Source organism: Erythrolamprus reginae, chromosome Z (genome assembly GCF_031021105.1).
Source record: "Erythrolamprus reginae isolate rEryReg1 chromosome Z, rEryReg1.hap1, whole genome shotgun sequence".
Lineage (NCBI taxonomy): Eukaryota > Metazoa > Chordata > Lepidosauria > Squamata > Dipsadidae > Erythrolamprus > Erythrolamprus reginae.
In genome coordinates this window covers 46,446,289-46,465,943 of record NC_091963.1, presented here as the reverse complement: position 1 = coordinate 46,465,943, position 19,655 = coordinate 46,446,289, and positions in this window count along the sequence as shown.

Below are 19,655 nucleotides of genomic sequence, written 5' to 3'. Positions count from 1 at the left end.
CATGGCGACCGAGGTGTCCTATTACGATTTCTTTGACCTTCTCTCTCCTCCCTTCTTTCTCAAAGGCATCATTGGATTTCAAGTCTTTGGCCCATCTGGCTGGAACTCCAGAATTAGGAGCAATCCTGGAAGGGGCACAACTTGATTGACGTCCAGCCTCTAGTGCTGATGGTGGCTAAGGATAAAATGCATATGCATTTTATAAAATTTTACATATGCAAAAAATATGTGTTTTTCTTGATTTAGGAGGGAAATCCACCAGAAGATGATTAACACATTTGAACCTTGGAAATAAACAACAGTGGGCTACTAATTATAAACGACAAAAGTTTAGGCAGATTTGTTTTGAATGCATAAAATTTAGCAGAGCAAGTTTTGTAGAAGTTTTGTAGAAGCAAATATATTCAATCTAAGATATATAATTATTTAAATCTTTGTTGTTGTTTTATTCTTTCTTTGCAGGCAAACCACCCACAAATCCTACACGTTTAAGAAGCATAGAATGACACCTCGCCCTTAATCCATACTTTGTAAGTCATTTTTATTACAATTTTTTAAAAAAAACTTTGGGGGTTTTGTTCAGTAACGTTTCTAGCATGTAAACAATTTAGAGGTGATTGGGGGTTTTTTTTTACATCTATAGTGCACAGAAGCCACCCGATTTTTAAAACAAAACCTACACAAATTCCGATCAGTCTAATAATTTGAAGAAACCAAGTTGGGACTGAGAAAAGAGTTCAGTAATCGTGTAGAGATACGTTAAATGGGGGAAAATGTTTCTATCACAAATATCGCTGCTCTGTGATTGGCAATTATAAAACAAGTCATAGAAGCCGCTGAAGACCCTGCAAACACAATTCCTCACTATAAAGATGTTTCATTTTGATGGCTCCCCGCCTGCAGCCTCCCGTTTCGTTTCAAGCCCTTTAACCCCGCCCCCTTGTAATTAGAGCAGTTCTGCGGTCTTCTACCAATCCATATTAGCAAGTTACGCCTGGAAGGTTAGATAGCAACCTGGCTGCAGGGTTTTGGTGACTGTTTCTTCAGAAATAAAACATTGTGAATTTAGAGGAATTCACGAATTGCACACGTAGAAATTTGTTCGGGGAAAGCATCTTTCAGACTAATAAAGCAGGAAGGTTTGGTCCTTCGACTGAAGGCATTTAGTAAACTCACAGCATTATTTGGGGCCAGTACTGTATAAGGAAAAGTGATGTGGGTTTTAAAGCAGGTTCCTTTCTTTCAGTGAGCTGTATGAATGGTGCCACTGCGGGAAACTCCAAATTATCGATTCTAGAATGGCTGAAGAACAGATGCGTTTGAGCTAACATCCATGATCGTAAAGCCAATGAAGCCCATAGGAGAATAAGCTGGGTACTGGGGGAAAATATTTGCAGAATTAACCGTCTCTTAATTTCAGGTGAATAATCTTTTATTTTATTTTATTATTTATTATTTATTTTATTACTTAGATTTGTATGCCGCCCCTCTCCGAAGACTCGGGGCGGCTCACAACATGTAAAAACAAATCATAAGCAATCAGGCAAATTTAAAATATTTAAATATTTAAAAAACCCCATATGCTAACAGTCACACACACAGACATACCATGCATAAATTAAACGTGCCCAGGGGGAGATGTTTCAGTTCCCCCATGCCTGACGGCAAAGGTGGGTTTTAAGGAGTTTACGGAAGGCAGGAAGAGTAGGGGCAGTTCTAATCTCTGGGGGGAGTTGGTTCCAGAGGGCCGGGGCCGCCACAGAGAAGGCTCTTCCCCTGGGGCCCGCCAACCGACATTGTTTAGTTGACGGGACCCGGAGAAGGCCCACTCTGTGGGACCTAATCGGTCGCTGGGATTCGTGCGGCAGGAGGCGGTCTCGGAGATATTCTGGTCCGATGCCATGAAGGGCTTTAAAGGTCATAACCAACACTTTGAATTGTGACCGGAAATTGATCGGCAACCAATGCAGACTGCGGAGTGATGGTGAAACATGGGCATACCTTTTAGAACTGAGAAGGCTAATAAATGAATCCTCAGTGTCTGGGTTAGGCAGCTGGTTGCTTAAAATGACACCCCCACCCCCCAGTGTTAGTTTTACTTCTCTCCAGGGCAAAACTTCGATATTAGTTCTGCCCAGGGAGAGAAATCAAGGTAATGCAGGTAGAGCAGTGCAATGATTTCTGCAAAAGTGGGCTGTACACTGTCTTGGGTTTGAATCTTAGCAATAGAAAATGTGCAGGAAATGGCTTTCTCTCCTCCAGAAGTGGAGAAGGGGCAACTTTACATTGTCCTCCAATCCAGAAAACCAGAAGAGAATCTCCTGCCCACACACTTGTTCCCCACTGTTGATGTATTGGCTGGAGGTATGGAAACTATGGAAGAGAATTTGACCCTTTCAGTCACACTAGGACAATGATGGCGAACCTATGGCACAGGTGCAACAGGTGGCACATAGAGCCATAACTGTTGCCTTAGCTCAGTTCCAATATGCATGTGTATGCCAGCCAGTTGATTTTTGCCTCGCACAGAGGCTCTGGGAGGGCATTTTTGACTTCCAGAGAGCCTGGGGAATGGGAGAGGGCGTTTTTACCCTCCCCTGACTCCAGGGAAGCCTTTGGAGACTAGGGAGGGTGAAACACAATCCTATTGGGCCCACCAGAAGTTGGGAAACAGGTTCTTTCCAGCCTCCGGAGTGCCTCCAGGAGGGGCAGGCATTGAATTATGGGTGTGGGCATAACACACATGTTATTTCAACACTTGAGGAACAAAAGGTTCGCCATCACTGCACTAGGACTTCCTGGGCTGGATGACCAAGACTCAACAGAAAGCAGGTCTTCTTTGTTGCTTGTCTTTCAGGATGACCCTGAAAACATCTGGGTCATTTGGAAGGACAGGGTGAGGGTGAGGGTGGTGGTGGTGGTGGTGGTGCATGTGCTTTGCATGCCTCTCTTTCAGCTGCCTAAAAGTATAAAAAACTGTTGGGAGAGTTCATCCTTGTTGGTTTCCAGATACCGTGACAAATGGACTGCTTTGTATGAAGCAAGTTATTGCCAGTTTCATTAGCAAGAGGAAATGGGTCCAATGCCTTTCAAGACATATCCTCAAGACCAGCACTACAGCCTTGTTGGAATTTGCAAGGTTCAAGTTAATTGAAGAATAAACCTAATTAAAATTTAAAAAATCAGCCCCACCCAATGGAATTCACTGAATTAAAGGCAGCATTGAGATGCGCTGTCTCTTTTATAAAAGCTTTTCCTCCCCTTTTCTGGAAAGATAATTCAGGAAGGAGAGAAAATGTGCAATTGTTCTGCCCACCGTGGGATAAGACATTCTCAGATACACCTTGAGATATGCCAATAATCAGGATCTACATTTCCAATGGCTGGTAGTTCTAGTAAAAGGGTCATAAGAAAGGGCAAGAAACTAAGGACAGGACTTGTTCATAATACAGTGATACCTCGTCTTACAAACGCCTCATCATACAAACTTTTCGAGATACAAACCCAGGGTTTAAGATTTTTTTGCCTCTTCTTACAAACTATTTTCACCTTACAAACCCTCCACCGCCGCTGGGATGCCCTGCCTCTGAACTTCCGTTGCCAGCGAAGCACCTGTTTTTGCGCTGCTGGGATTCCTCTAAGGCTCCCCTCGATGGGAAACCCCACCTCCGGACTTCCATGTTTTTGTGATGCTGCACAGGAATCCCATCATGGGAATACCAGTAGCACAAAAACGGGCACTTCGCTAGCAACGGAAGTCCAGAGGTGGGGTTTCCCTGCGAGGGGAGCCTCAGTGAAATTGCAGCATCGCAAAAACACAGAGGTCCGGAGGTGGGGTTTCGAGGACTTCTGTGTTTTTGCGATGCTGCAATTTCACTGATGCTCCCTACGCTGGGAAACCCCACCTCCGGACTTCCATTGCGAGCAAAGCGCTAATTTTTGCGATGCTGGGATACCCCTGCTGGGATTCCTCTGCACCATCACAAAAACACGGAAATCCGGATGTGGGGTTTCCCATGGAGGGGAGCCTCAGGGGAACCCCAGCAGCGCAAAAATGGGCACTTCTGCTGGCAAAAGGGGGGAATTTGGGGCTTGCACGCATTAATCGCTTTTCCATTGATTCCTATGGGAAACATTGTTTTGTCTTACAAACTTTTCACCTTACAAACCTCGTCCCGGAACCAATTAAGTTTGTAAGACAAGGTATTACTGTATATTAAAATTGTACAGAATAGAAGGCTGAAATCCATGTGGACTAATAGGCATTCATACTTATGCCTCTCCTTTTACTTTTAGTGGATTCTGAACTAATTGATTTGGTGATCTACTTGCTATTGTACCGGTAGTTCTGTTTTATAAAAGCCATCTTAAAAAACAAGTCTTACAATAAGGTCCTAGTTAAGATGTCAAAATGGGATACTGAGGATCAATTCCCCACTTCTCCATGAAGTTGACTGATTTGGGGCCAGACAGTATTTTTCAATACAACCCATCTTTCAGGTATGGTGTTGGGGAGATTAAAGGAAGCCAAATTTATCTTTCCATGGATGCTGCCTCAGGCTCTCAGCCAAAGGATGGGGGATTGATGCTATTGCATTACAGCAAATGTTAGAGAAATTAAATAGTTCCTGCTATGGTGGACATTTCTTATTGGTTTATAGATAATAGATTATCAATACAAACAGTAGCTCTGTCAGATTGTTGTGGAGAAAACATCAAAGGTTTCATGATAATGCTAAAGTATCAATTACAAGAGAAACTTTTTTTCTAATCAGCATCCACATCATCAAATGCAAGAAAAGTTGCGCTGTCACCTATAAATATGTACAGGGGCAGGAAAGAGATTGCACACCGGAAGGTCAAAGGGAAAGGAGATGCTGGAAATTCAGAGGTGGCTTTTCATTGCATTTACTCTCCAAGGAATTCAGAAGCCAGGTATGAGCTAAGTATTGTCCGTGTGTGTGTGTGTGTGTGTGTGTGTGTTTCTCTCTGTGTTTCTTTCTCTTTAAAATTATCTGAATTTTATCTTTAGGGAAGGTCATTCGTCCATACCATGAACTACACAAGGTGTAGTTGACTGTGTATGTTAGCAGGAAGAGAATGATAATGTCATCTCTGCAGAATGCAGGAAAAACCTTCTCAGAGACAACTTGCTTTGATAGTCAATATGGCCAAGAAAGATGGTTACAGTAAATGCGCACTATATAGCAGGGATTGCCAACCTTGGCAACTTTAAGACTTGTGGACAAATCGATGATGAGACCACACTTGGAGTACTGTGTAAAGTTCTGGTCACCACACCTCAAGAAGGATAAAATGGAACTGGAAAAGGTGCAAAAAAGAGCCAGGGTGGCGCAGCAGGTAGAGTGCTGTACTGCAGGCCACTGAAGCTGACTGAAGATCTGAAGGTCAGTGGTTCAAATCTCATCACCGGCTCAAGGTTGACTCAGCCTTCCATCCTTCCAAGGTGGGTAAAATGAGGACCCGGATTGTGGGGGCAATATGCTGGCTTTGTTAAAAAGTGCTATTGCTAACATGTTGTAAGCCGCCCTGAGTCTAAGGAGAAGGGCAGCATAAAAATTGAATGAATGAATGAATGAATGAATGAATGAATGAATACATACATACATACATACATACATACATACATACATACATACATACATACATAAGGGCAATATTATGATACCAGGTTACAGCGCCTTGGTCTCTTCAGTCTTGAAAGACAGCATTTAAGGGGTGACTTAATCACCCCTGATAGGTTTGATATGCTTTGGTAAAGCAGTTTTTGTCCAGTTCTGTTACAAAACATATTTGTCCTGAAGAGAAAAAACTTTTTCTCACTCTATTAAAAAAAATATGTTTTCCTAGCTGGGTGGACGTGCTTTAATATTTGGAGATATATAGGGCAATGGGTTTATAACATGGCTACTTGAAAAAATCTTGGCATAATAGCTATTTACAAATCCTGACCTACTAGAAACATTAACTACTCCTCAAGCCTGATCTACTAGAACATTAACTACTACTCAACCCATCTCTCCTGCCCACTTCCACTCCTCCAAAGCTCTCAGTTTGTCTTTCTGAAGCATGTGGGTATATTACCAAACCATCCCTGCCATTTTCTGAGAAGGCTAATAGAACTCATTGTAGCTATGAGGCATTCTGGATAGCAAGATGATGCTGAATGTTGGTGTTGGACTTTGTATGGGGCAAGATTTTAAGCGTAGAAAGGCAAGTAAGGCAGGAAGTACAGCAATTGTCATGGAAAGTATATAGCCCATGTTAGGGACCGTGACTGTAAAAACTGGTCCTTATTTAGTGAAGTAGATTTAGTGAAGTAGATGCACATCTGTTGTAAAACTGCTGTATGCTGCTGTAAAAACAAAAAGAAAACAGTAAAGAAAAAAATAAAATGAATTTTTAAAGGCATTTCAAAATGAAACCAAGGTACTCAGTTTATCTACTTATGGTTGCTGCTGTTAGCTAAGATAGATACAACAATACAGAGACAGATCTGGTTCATAATTCAAAGGTTTATTGAAAGAGAAAAAGCATTTGCAAAGGTCGCCTTCAAGTCTCTTCCCAAGTTGAATAGAGCACATGGAGAGCAAAATAACATTTTACAATCCGTACACTTTAATCACATGCCATGCCTAATCTCACCACACTCCCCTTTATTCTGCTAAACCATTGTCTATGTTTTTCTATATTCTACAGGGTCAGCATGACAATTCTCTCCATAGTCATAACTATATTATCTTATCCTCTGGTAGTTTTGGATCTGGGCGACATTCTTATCTTACTGCATGACAGCATGACCATGGATGTTCGAGTGGCTGGCCTTGGGTATGTTCTAGGAGGAATTATCTCAAATCATTCTCATTTGTTTTAATAAATACAACCTGGGTTAGTTAGACAAGAGCATTATAGCTTGTGTTTGATATTTATTTGCACAGCTTGTTTGTACATTAGCTGTTCTTTTACAAAAGAGTAACTTGTGATTCTTTTCCTTCATTGTTAATTCTTTCAGCAATCAGAATTGTCAATTATTAATTTCCATTACTTTGAATCAAATAAAGAAGGCCAAGACTAGAGTATACTATCCCATACTTTTCAAGTGCAACAAAAAGAAAGTAACCCATCTTTAGTATTGACCTCCTGAATATCCTCAAACATGAATGCTGAAAATCTTTGCATGGTTTTAAAGATATTCAGATCTGTTAAAGAGAAACCTGATCCACTGAATGGGAATATGATTAAACCACTTTTTAAAATTGAAGATTACTCTTTTATTAAAATCCATTTTAGCCTTAAATCACTGTAAATGATAGAAGCAATTCTATTCATTTTTCCCCTGGCTTGCACATAAAGATGATGCAATATAAATAAATCACTTATAAGATATTAGACATTTTATTCTTACTTTTTTGGCACTGGGATAGACAAAGAGTTCAGCAACTTCCACATTTTAGTAACAGCACATTTGATTTTTTTAAAAGCATTGCATAGGAACTTCTAAGCTCCACTTTTTAAATGTCTGTTTCTAAGACTTGTAATCTGAAAGAAGCATGCAAATTTACAACAGTGTGATGCATGAATAATTGCAGGACTGAAAGATGCAGAAAAACATCTATGGGGGAAATGTATGACTACCATCCAATGATAGTCCAAATTGACACTCATGTTAAACCATGGTGATAGTAATTATGATTTGTTTGGGACACTGTTAGCTGGGTTCATATATGTTGCTGACCATAAAGTGGATAACTGGTGTTGCTTAGGTTGCGACTGTAATAGTGTCAGTTAGCAGTTCTATATACGCTATCTTAAATAAACCTCATTTAATGCAATGGGGCAGATGCTGAATAAAGTTTCCATAACTATGTTTTCAAATTGTTAGTCCAGTTCATATTTAATGATAAGATTTTAAGAAATTTTGCTTAGAGAAGGGGGATAAAGATCGTGTCTGGAGCCTAGAGACCTATTCCTATAAAAAAGGAAATATTTCAGGAATTGAGTTTTTTTTTTTAGGACAAAAGACTATCAAGATAATCATATCTTTGAAGGACTCTCATACTATATCAGGGGTGAGCAATTACTTTTGCCATAGGGCCGCATGAGAAATTGGGATGGTTTTAAAGGGCCGGACTAATGTAATTAACTCAGTTCTATCCAATACTGTATGTTATTGGGTAGAACTGAGTTAATTATATTATAATTATAAATTATTAATTATACTTATATCATATATCATATATCATATATCATATATCATATATCATATATCATATATCATATATCATATATCATATATCATATATCATATATCATATATCATATATCATATATCATATATCATATATCATATATCATATATCATATATCATATATCATATATCATATATCATATATCATATATCAATCATATACTATATATTTATTATATATTATATATATAATTATATACTATATTTTAAACACACAGTTCTTATCTAGAAAAGTTGGACCAACCTCCGCGGGCCAGTCACAGACAGGGGGTGGGCCACATCCGGCCCTCGGGCTGCATCTTGCCCAGGTCTGTACTATATTATGGAGTAGATTTATTTTCTCTTGATTCAGAAAGCAGAGCTCAAATACAGCCATTCAAAGGAGATAATTGAGAACAACATTTCAGAATTGATTCCTCTTTCTCAGTAGAACAAATTGCTTTGGAAGTTGATTGGATATTTTTGAAGTTTTGGGGAAGAGCATAGGTGATCCTTGTCTATTAGCAGTTTTATATCAATGGAGTTCCTATCTGAAATAAGAGAGCTGGCTAAATAACCTTTGCTACTCCTTCCAGCTCTAGGATTTTATAAAGTGTCATTTGGCAAATAATTTCCTTTCATTCATCCCTATTAGATTTATTTTATTATTTATTTTTAACTTTTACAAGCTACTCTTATAAGTAATACAACATACTTGTCTATATTTCAAAGCCTAAAGTTTTGAACAAACAAATTAATGTCACCATCATTATCAGCACAGGATATACATGTACATCAATTTCATAAATCTGATGTGCTTTGATTTCTATCAATGGAATTAGATCACAATCTTGTCTATCACCCAGATAATTTTTTTTATTTATTTATTTATTTTATTGGATTTGTATGCCACCCCACTAGGTAATAAATATTTTTATGTGGCAATCTAGTAATAACTGAGTAATTTATTATGTAAATTTTACACATAGGGTCCAGAAACACAATTATCCTATCCAAAGGAGGTTACATATTAGGAATGTATCTTAATTACTGAAGAAAGTAAATGGACATTTCAATTTATTTGTGTATAAATAAATATTAAGCATAACAGTAACAAGAAAGCATGCCTAATAAATTGAAGAAGGGGAGGGGGAGAGAGAATTGGAATTTCAACTTGTATGTGATTCAACTATTTTGGCAATTTGTGTGCTTCATTTTGGTAAACCAACAATGAACTCTGTTGAGTTCACTGACACAATTTACTCCTAAATTGGTATAAACTAAAATAGTATTTTAATGGAAGACTAAATACGGATTATTTTTTTGCTCACGTAGAACAGAACAGATCTTTTCCTCTTTTTTCCCCATATACTCACATTCATAAAAGATGATTCAATATATACACAGCTAATTTAAACAAAACTAATGCTGCAGATATATATCCAAATATTTTAAATTACTGTCATATTTGTTATATGGCAATATAGCTCTTTGCAAAAATAACAGCATCGAAGTCCAATGAATCATTTCTCAAGCTGGAGATTTTAAAAGACATTTAATTTATTTTACACTTTGTAGAAATAACTTCCATAAATTTTAAAGTTGTAGTTGCAATCTGTATATGCTTGTTCTAATTGCAATTGACGTAATGTCTCCATAACAGTATATCATATTTTAAAGAGGAACAATATTTTTATAGCTGCAAACATGCGATCAATGCACATTCAAGTATATACATTCAAAGTGTAAACCACAATTATTTTGCAGCAGCTTAATACCAAATGCTTTTTCCCCAGCAGTTTAGTGCCAATAAGTTGACTGAGAATCCAGAATCCAGGTTTATGTTAGCTTAAGTTTCAGATCTCCTGATCAACATGGAAATATGAGTTAACATGCAGTGGAAACTATTTATTTTCTTGATAAAGTGAACTAAAGAGTCATTTCCTTTTCTTCTGTGAGTAAATGAGGCTAGCTATAAATTAAACACACTACCTTTCAAACGGGGCTGTCCAGATCTAGTGACTTTGTCCAAAGAGGAGAGAGCTTCTCACTTCTCTAAAACTGACAGTCCCTATTTCCAAACTCTAAGATTTAGTTCAGTGGAGAGGAGTTGGTGGAGAGCAAATGGTATTTACTTTTTATGAAGACAGAGCTTGCTGCTAAAGAAGTGATGCTGGTTCCACAGGACCCAGGGGGCATCTGAGGTCAGATCTCTAACACTGAGGCAGTTTTGCCCAATGATAAGAATCTCTTGTTTAGAGGCACCAGGGACAGCTTCCCTTTTGATTTGGCTAGAGAGAGGGCTAGTATGGACTCAGGTCCAGTTATTGCCTCAAAGCTTTGTAATCAGTGAGGGCCCTGTTAGAAGGTGTCTCCTAGCAGAACCATTGACTGTGTTGTTAAGGAAAGGAGGCGCATGTAAAGGAAGAGTTAAAGTTTGTTGTACTTAGACTGAGGAATCTCAACTCATGTGTGGGTCTGTTCTCTTCCCCACCACTCATTTTGGGCAACAGTGGCAGCCCCATCTTCAAGACAAGAACATAGAAAAGTAGATGCTATTGGTTTCAGAAATTATCTGCTGTTGACCTCTTCCTTTTTCTAAGAGGTCTGTAAAGGGTATGCATAAGCGCACTGTTGTGCCTACCATCCCTGTCCTTCAGTCCTATTATCTTTTTTAATCACCTCTTTATACTTTGTTATGTTAATACAAACTATAATTCTATACTTGTATGACAAATAAATAAATGATAAATAAAAGACACTTAGTGCTAGTAAAATATATTCCAATGATATTACCCAGCAGCATATATCCATACCTTCCTCGTATTGTTTTAAAAATCCAATTGTCACTTAGAATATATCCACTGCCAATCTCGTTCCAATGGAATTTAACTACAGTAATATTACAATAGATGTGTTACAATAAATTGACCGTCTAATTTTTTTAAAGTTTACTTGATTCTGGTTTATATGTTCATACATATTAATGTTGCCTTTCAAAATTACATACATATGCCTTGTTAGACAATGAAATCAGATCATAACTACAAAAGGGAATTAATAGAATATTAACTAAGATCTGAAGGTTATTTCAACAGGGCTCCATGATGTTCCACTCCACAATCAAATATGCTAACAGTTAAAATTATTAACTATCTAAAGTCAGCTTTCACCTGACAGGTTCTTTCAGAAATATTATATTATAAAAGTGAAGTGGACTCCCATTTTGGCACATCAAATTCCGTGCTATCAAGGAAGAACAATTATAATAACAAGAAATATGACTGGATTCCACATAAACAGAAATTTCAAGTATTTCTGTCCTGCTCTCCATTCATAGTAATTATTTTTATAATTATTTATAATTTACAAGTTTCTTGTATAAGAGAGGAGTAGATGAGTAAGAAAAGATAACCTGGGTATATTTTTTCACTAATATCCTTATAAGCAATATTTTTGTTTTTCATAAAACCCTGCTTTTGAAAACATCATTATTTAATTGCAAATGACTAGCTCTTTAGAAAAAAGGAATGTGTATAAAGACATTGATAACTAGCACCTTTTAAAAGTTTTATTGAAAAATCTAAAGAACCAAATTATTTAACCATGAACTATATTTTTAATAAGATAGGGTAATGTGATAAATTCAAACTTCATATTAAGAAAGCAGACTAAATTGAATGAGAAAAGAAAATATCTAAAACAAACAAAAACATCTGTTTTAGCTATCTTCTCCTAATTGTTAACCTTTTGCAAGAAAATCATACATCCATATTTGAAGACAAGGTTTTATATTTCAGCTTTTTGCCGTTTACAGTGAAAAGAAAGCAAAAATAGAAAAATAAAGAATATTTTTAGACAATTTAGCCATAGTTCTACAAAATATCTTATAGCAAATTGGACGAGAAGACCTCCAGAATCCCGTCCAACTCTACTGTTATGTTATTTTATGTTATGTTATGTCAGTGACGGCGAATCTATGGCATGGATGCCACAGGTAGCACGCGGAGCCATAGCTGCTGGCACGCAAGCAGTTGCCCTAACTCAACTCCAACGCGCGTGTGTGTGCCAGCCAGTCATGTTTGGCTCACACAGAGGTTCTGGAAGGGTGTTCTTGATTTCCAGGGAGCCTCGGGGGGATGGGGGAGGGTATTTTTACCCTCCCCCGGCTCCAGGGAAGCATTTGGAGCCTAGGGAGGGTGAAACACAAGTCTACTGGGCCCACCAGAATTTGGGAAACAGGTCATTTCCAGCCTCCAGAGGGCCTCCGTGGGGTGGGGGAAGCTGTTTTTGCCCTCTCCGTGCATTAAATTATGGGTGTGGGCACTCGCACATGTGCAATAGTGCACGCCCATGTTCTTTCGGCACTCGAGGAAAAAAAGGTTTGCCATCACTGTGTGTTATGTTATGTTATGTTATGTTATGCTATGCTATGCTATGCTATGCTATGCTATGCTATGCTATGCTATAATAATAATAATAATAATAATAATAATAATAATAACTTATTAAATTTGTATGCCGCCCATCACCGAGGACTCGGAGCGGCTCTCAACAAATAAAATATCATATACAAATCCAATGTTAAAAACAGTTTTTAAAAACCTGTATTAAAAACAATCATACAACCCTGGCGACATAGATGAGTTTTCAAAAGTTTGCAAAAGGTAAGGAGGGTGGGGGCAGTCCTAATCTCTGGGGGGAACTGATTCCAGAGGGCCGGGGCTGCCACAGAGAAAGCTCTTCCCCTGGGTCCCGCCAGATGGCATAGTTTCATCGACGGGACCCAGAGAAGGTCAACTCTGTGGGATTTGGTCTCTGGGATTCTTGCGGAGCAGGCGGTCCCAGAGGTATTCTGGTCCGATGCCATGTAGGGCATTATAGGTCATAACCAACATTTTGAATTGTGACCGGAAACTGATCGGCAGCCAGTGCAGGCTGCGGAGTGATGACGAAACATGGGCATATCTGGGAATGCCCATGATTGCTCTCACAGCCGCATTCTGCCCGATCTGAAGTTTCCGAACACTCTTGAAAGGTAGCCCCATGTAGAGAGCATTACAGTAGTCGAACCTCGAGGTGATGAGGGCATGAGCAACTGTGAGCAATGACTCCCTGTCCAAACAGGGCCGCAACTGGTATACCAGGCGAACCTGGGTAAACGGCCTCGTCACCACAGTTGAAAGATGGTTCTCTAATGTGAGCTGTAGATTGAGGAGGACACCCAGGTTGCTGGCCCTCTCTGAGGGAGTCAATAATCCCCCCCTGGGTGATGGACGGACAAATGGAATTGTCCTTGGGAGGCAAAACCCACAGCCATTCCATCTTGTCAGGATTGAGCTTGAGCTTGTTGACACCCATCAAGACCCCAACAGCCTCCAGGCACCAGCACATCACTTCCACTGTTTCACTGACTGGACATGGGGTGGAGATGTACAGCTGGGTATCATCAGCATATAGATGATACCTCACCCCATGCCCTTGGATGATCTCACCCATTGGTTTGATGTAGATATTAAATAGCAGGGGTGAGAGGACCGACCCCTGAGGCACCCCACAAGGGAGAGACCTAGAGGTCGACCTCTGACCCCCCCACTAACACTGACTGCGACCGACTGGAGAGGTAGGAGGAGAACCACTGCAGAACAGCGCCTCCCACTCCCCACCCCTCCAGCCAGCGCAGAAGGATACCATGTTTGATGGTATTGAAAGCCGCTGAGAGGTCAAGAAGCACCAGGACAGAGGACAAGCTCCTGTTCTGGGCCTGCCAGAGATCATCCATCAGCGTGACCAAAGCAGGTTCTGTGCTGTAGCCAGGCCTGAATCCTGACTGTTGAGGGCCTAGATAATCGGCTTCTTCCAAGGACCACTGGAGTTGGAGTGCCACCACCTTCTCAACAACCTTCCCCATAAAGAGGAGGTTGAAGACTGGACGGTAGTTATTAAGCATGGCTGGGTCCAGGGAAGGCTTCTTGAGGAAGGGGCGCACAAGTGCCTCCTTGTAGGGAGATGGGAAGGATCCCCTCCCCAAAGAAGTGTTGACAATCTCCTGGACCCAGCTCTGTGTCACCTCTCAGCTGGCCAAAACCAACCAAGAGGGACACGGATCCAGTAAGCAGGTGGCGGAACTTACAGCTCCAATGGCCTTGTCCACTTCATCAGACCCATGTAAAGAGCATTGCAGTAGTTGAATCTCGAGGTGATAAGGGCATGAGCAACTGTGAGTAGTGACTCTCTGTCCAAATAGGGCTGCAACTGGTGCACTAGGTGAACCTGGGGAAACATCCCCCTTGCCACAGTGGAAAGATGATGGTCAACTGTGGATTGAGGAGGATGCCCAAGTTGCAAACCCTCTCTGAGGGATTTAAAAGTTCCACCATCCAGGGTAATGGATGGGCAGATGGATGTGTCCTTGGGAGGCAGAACCCACAGCCACTCCATCTTGTCAGAGTTGAGTCTGAGCCTGTTAACCCCCATCCAGACCCTGACAGCCTCCAGACACCGGCACATTACTTCCACTGCTTCACTGAGTAGGGGGTCCTCTCCCCCCTGCTATTCAATATCTACATGAAACCGCTGGATGAGATCATCCAGGGGAATGGGGTGAGGTATCATCAGTATGCTGATGATACCCAGCTGTACATCTCCACCCCATGTCCAGTTAACGAAGCAGTGGAAGTGATGTGTCAGTGCCTGGAGGCTGTTGAGGTCTGGATGGGTGTCAACAGACTCAAATTCAACCCGGATAAGACGGAGTGGCTGTGGGTTTTGCCTCCCAGGGACAATTCCATCTGTCTGTCCATAACCCTGGGGGGGGATTATTGACCCCCTCAGAGAGGGGCCGCAACTTGGGTGTCCTCCTCGATCCACAGCTCACATTAGAGAATCATCTTTCAGCTGTGGTGACGGGGACGTTTACCCAGGTTCGCTTGGTGCACCAGTTGCGGCCCTATCTGGACCGGGACTCACTGCTCACAGTCACTCATGCCCTCATCACCTCGAGGTTCGACTACTGTAATGCTCTCTACATGGGGCTACCTTTGAAAAGTGTTCGGAAACTTCAGATCATGCAGAATGCAGCTCCGAGAGCAATCATGGGCTTCCCCAGGTATGCCCATGTTACACCAACACTCCGCAGTCTGCATTGGTTGCTGATCAGTTTCCGGTCACAATTCAAAGTGTTGGTTATGACCTATAATGCCCTTCATGGCGTCGGACCAGAATACCTCCGGGACCGCCTGCTCCGCACGAATCCCAGAGACCGAATCGCACAGAGTTGACCTTCTCTGGGTTCCGTCGACGAAGCAATGCCATCTGGCGAGACCCAGGGGAAGAGCCTTCTCTGTGGCGGCCCCGACCCTCTGGAACCAGCTCCCCCTGGAGATTAGAATTGCCCCCACCCTCCTTGCCTTTCGTAAACTTTTTAAGACCCACCTCTGCTGTCAGGCATTGGGGAACTGAGACATCTCCCCCGGGCCTATACAGTTTATATATGGTATGTTTGGTGTATGTTTGCTTTTAATAATGGGGTTTTTAGTGTTTTTTAAATTATTAGATTTGTTTTTACATTGTCTTTGTTATTGCTGTGAGCCGCTCCGAGTCTACGGAGAGGGGCGGCATACAAATTTAATTAATTAATTAATAATAATAATAATAATAATAATAATAATAATAATAATAATAATAGACAAAGCCTGGAAATGTATAGCTGAGTGTCATCAGCATACTGACGGTAACTCATCCCATCCCCTTGTATGATCTCACCCAGCGGTTTCATGTAGATATTAACAGCAGGGGGGAGAGGACCGACCTCTGAGGAACCCCTGACCTCTGACCCCCTGCTAACACCAACCAGAGAGGTAGGAAGGATTTTAAAATCTGCAAGATGCCAGGTGCAATATCATGAGAGAGCAATTTGGTCAAGTGGTTAAGGCACAAAGCTAAAAAGTGGCTATGAACCATGGGTTCTAGTCCCACCTTAGCCCTGAAATCCAGCTGAGTGACTTTGGGCCAGCCATCCTCTCAATCCAACTCACCTTATAGGGTTGTTGTTGTGAAGAAAGCAGGAAGAGGAAGATACGTTGGACATGTTCGCTACCCTGAATTCTTGCAAAAGCAATAAAGATGGGATACAAACAAATAAACAAATAATCCTCAACTTCTATCACTATTATACACCTGTGTGACATTAATGCACACATGTGTGTGAGAGTTCAAGATGACACGTCCATGATGACAGATTTTGACCCACCCTAAGCACATAACTGAACAACCTCTCACTAATTATTATTATTATAAAAAACAACATGTAACAATCCAATACTAAAACAACTAAAAAACCCTTATTATAAAACCAAACATACACGCAAACATACCATGCATAAATTGTAAGGCCTAGGGGGAAGGAATATCTCAGTTTCCCCATGCCTGACAGCAGATGTGGGTTTTAAGGAGCTTATGAAAGGCGAGGAGGGTGGGGGCAATTCTAATCTCTGGGGGGAGCTGGTTCCAGAGGGCCGGGGCCACCACAGAGAAGGCTCTTCCCCTGGGTCCCACCAAATGACATTGTTTAGTTGATGGGACTCAGAGAAGGTCCATTCTGTGGGACCTAACTGGTTGCTGGGATTCGTGCAACAGAAGGCGTTCCCGGAGATAATCCCAGAGATAATGTGAGAGAATGCAGCAATTATTATTATTATTTATTAGATTTGTTTGCCGCCCCTCTCCGGAGACTCAGAGTGGCTCACAACAACAAAATACAGTACAAATCTAATGATTAAAAAACAGTTAAAACCCCATTAATATAAAAAACAGTCATACATCCCAAACAAACCATACATAAAATGGAACGGCCCGGGGGAATCAATTTCTCCATGCCTGACAGCAGAGGTGGGTTTTAAGGAGTTTGTGAAAAGTGAGGAGGGTGGGGGCAGTCCTGATCTCTGGGGGGAGTTGATTCCAGAGGGTCGGGGCCACCACAGAGAAGGCTCTTCCCCTGGGGCCCGCCAGATGATATTGTTTCGTCGACAGGACCCGGAGAAGGCCAACTCTGTGGGACCTAATCGGTCGCTGGGATTCGTGCAGCAGAAGGCGGTCCCGGAGATATGTTAGTTACTAGCTAATTGGTCCCGGAGCAATGTTAGTTACCAGCCCCTTTCTCTTTATCATGCCCCAATGTATATTCTTGAATTCTGCCTCATCCATTGCTATCTAAATTAAACTCCTTCAAACATTGCTATATGTGCTAATTGTCTTATTGTATAGAAAAATTCTTTTTCTTTCTCTGATTACAAATGTTTATTTCGCCATATGGAGACCAGCACTACATGTAGCGACCTAACTGTGACCATAAAATGGCTTTCTCTGTATGTGTTATGATGTTGCTGATTTGGGCTTTGTTTTTTAACAACCACTGCAATGGAATTTCCCTCTTCCTCCTCACTTTGATCTCATACTCTGTCATCGTTTCTTGTTGACCTGCAATATCTCTTGGTTAAGGTCTCATTTCATTTAGGACTTTATGAATTTATTTATTTATTATTTATTTATTATTTAGATTTGTATGCCGCCCCTCTCCGAAGACTCGGGGCGGCTCACAATAAGATAGAACAAATCATAAATAATCCAAATAACTTTAAAAATTTTAAAAGATTTAAAAGAACCCCATATACTAACAGACACACACACAATACAGTATCTCCATGCTGATTTCTTGGCAACAGTCCAGAAGTTGCTTGTAATTGCCTTCTTAGGGGAATTGGTTTACTTACCAGTCCAGTTTACCGTTCTGGGACTTCCTGGTGGAAATTCATTTAAATATTAACCAAGTCCAACCATATAAGATCAGCCAGATGCTACTGCTTTGTTGGTTAGCCATTGTCATTTCAAATAACGCAAAGCAAAGTTTCTAAAAGCTCCAGCCTATTACAAATGGGTTTAATATTTTTCAATTTTGGCAGTTTTAGTGTGTGGATTTCAACTCCCAGAATTCCTCAGATAACACGGCCTGCTCGGAAATTCTGGGAGATGGAATCCATACATCTTAAAGTTGCCAAGTTTTTAAAACAATTGCTTAAATTATAAACATTTTGTTATGTGGCAAAGGATTTCTTGTTTCTCACTTTTTGATTTTGGATATATGAAGGATACCCGTACTCTGTTTTGATTACAAATTTAGAGGTTCGTGTATCGTACCTCCAGTCTTGCAAGTCAGCCCTTGCCCTATTTTATGTCATACTTTTTATGGTTGATTTAAATTGAAGTCCAAAATATTTTGGGAGAAGTGAGGGGTAGGAGATATACACTAGATTGCTTATCCTGATCCAACCTTATGTTAGTCTATTATTTTACTATCCCCTGCTACAGTTCGGTTTGGAATTGTAGGATTAAAATTGGAATAGCTATATTTCAAATAAAATGTTTCATGTACAATCACATTTAAGATAATTTGTCTTACTACTCCAGTTGCCTTGACTGGAAATCTGTTTGGAAATCTTCATAATTTGCTAGAGTTTTATTACTTGGAATATTTAAGTCCAAACATTGCCACTTTCTGTTCATAATCAGGAGCAATCAGGAGCAATTTCTAATCTGAAACCTTTTAGTTTCTTGCTCATTCCTATATCCCACACCTTGTTCTTTTGTGTGTGTGTGTGTGTGTGTGTGTGTGTATTCTTTGTGTGGCCAGTTATCAACCTATAAGATGATCTTTCCTATTTGTTCATGATTAGATATACACTGCTCAAAAAAATAAAGGGAACACTTAAACAACAGAATATAACTCTAAGTATTCGATGATAATATTTCATTCATTCAGATCTAGGATGTGTTATTTGAGTGTTCCCTTTATTTATTTATTTTGAGCAGTATATTTAGGGGCCTTAGTTCACCAATAAGTGTATGGAAGCTGGAACTGATTACTGTATGATAATAATATAGGAAACAGAGAACATAAATTGTTTCCATCTCTATCTTCTTTTGCCTGGTCTATCACAAGTCATACTGGAAGACAAGCGTATTCTACATATGTGGACTTCCTATGTGATTTTAACATCAGGTTCATGAAGATACAGCATGCGGGCAACAGACAAAGACACCAGCCTGAGTGGCCAAAGAGTATTGATCTGAACTTACAAAATTGTTTGTCTTCAATAATTTGATCTTGACAGTTTTAGAAGATTTGCATCTTATAAGCACAATGTTTTTCTTTATAAAATCTTGAATATAGAATATAGAATATTTTATAGAATATCAAATAACAAAACATTGATAGTATTATTTGTAATAATAAACTGATATGATTAAAAAAAAATATTTTTTATTAATTTTTAAAATATAAGACAGGACAAGACATACAACATTTAACACAAAAAGGAGCTACAATTGCTCTGCTCAGTATACAAGTCT